This window comes from Branchiostoma floridae, chromosome 18, assembly GCF_000003815.2.
Source record: "Branchiostoma floridae strain S238N-H82 chromosome 18, Bfl_VNyyK, whole genome shotgun sequence".
NCBI classification, from domain to species: domain Eukaryota; kingdom Metazoa; phylum Chordata; class Leptocardii; order Amphioxiformes; family Branchiostomatidae; genus Branchiostoma; species Branchiostoma floridae.
The window spans coordinates 8,394,413-8,396,115 of NC_049996.1; positions in this window are offsets into that span (position 1 = coordinate 8,394,413).

Genomic DNA, 1,703 nt, shown 5'->3' on the forward strand with positions numbered 1-1,703 from the left:
CAAGCATCAAGCAGTGTGGATACTGATCAAAAAGGTATTTGGTTAGGAAAGGAATCAGGCCCGTCCAATTTTGGACAGTCAAAAATGAAATTAAAAGTTTAAAACAGGGTCGTATCTAGCAAGTTGTATATTGAAGGCTTTATGAGAAAGACTGATTGCAGCTACAGGAACAAGACACAATGGACTACTGCTACTTATGAGAACAAAAATTCAGTCAACGTGAAAGCGGGTCGACTGTATAGCACAAATAATACCCTAGTCATATACCAAACATGCAGGAGTTATACTTTCACAATAGTCAATATAATACGGAAAACAGGCTGATTATTTGGAAGAGTTCGAGGATTTCTCGGGAAAGAAAAGACAGAGGACTGATGACACAATTCAAGATACCAGTTACAATTATCTCCATGCATTGCTTTTAGGATAAAGGGCATTGCTCTACGATGTTATTCCGTTGTTTGAAGAGGCGTAGGCTTTCCAAGTAGAGAAGTTACCTGAGGGCGAAGAGTTAATTGCACCCTCCTTTGTGACCCGATGACGCACAAGGATCAGGCAGGTGTTTTAATTGGCCGCCTCCATGGGGTGATTTATCACGTTACGCACTGTCCATTTAATGTGTATGTAAAAGGTCACAACAAGGTTTTTTTGTAGGTCAGATGGTAGATACGTCCAATGACGTTTTGATAGGTCATTGACATCGTGGCAGCACTTTCTGAACAAAGCTTATTAATGAGATGCCAGAGAATTCACGTTAGAGATCGTTTTGCCTTACAAACATGTCTGTCTCTTTTTTTTAAGCAATAACAAAGTGTTGGTTTTTTCCTATTTTGGATTGTAAAACTTTGTTTATTCAATAGAGGATCAAATCGGCCTTCAGAGAACAGGTACAGGTAAGGAGCATCTTCTTGATGGTCAATGTTTTCATGAAAATAGTCCCTAAACTTGCTATAGTAGATAGAATAAAGAGCAGCACGATAGTCCAATAAATGTACCCTCCATGCGGAGTTTCGGCTCCGGATGTTTTAAGGCGTTTTATCAAACTTTCTATTTTGTACTGTTTTCTGTATGTCTTTTCTTTATATAAAACGCTTTAAAAACGTTTTAAAAAGCCTAACCTCTGCTTGGAGAGTACTACCATTGGAGCAAAGAAGGACAAGAATCCTCTACTAGGATTTCTCAGTTAAGGTACCACCCGAGGCGAGGACATTTTCTGCATAGCTGGATTTATGATAAATGACACCCCTTTGTGTAGAAATGGCAGGCACCCTATGGTCAACAGGAGTTCTGACAGACCGCAGGGTAATTTGTCAATCACCCATTATCCGTCTGATGCACAATTAAAGGCCACAACCTTTACTGGCACTTTTAGTAGGTCATTTCTTATTGCCATGGGAGCAAACAGTTGGAGAGAAATATTTGGGCAAAGTTGTGGACATCAAAGTACGTATGCGTAAAAACTAAAGCCTTGCCTGATATTTATTACCGCTATTGGTAGATCCCGCTTTTCGTGCAGTTTTTTTGTTGCTACGTAAACAACATAGCAGGCAGAAGATGTTTAGATATTGTAGTGAAATTAACATGATAATAGATACATATATCTTGCATTTTCACCTCCTGTTACTTTTATGTCTAAGTAGTTGCAGAAGACTTTATGAAAGCCAAATAAGCCTTTAAGTCGATAACTCATACGGGTTCAACAA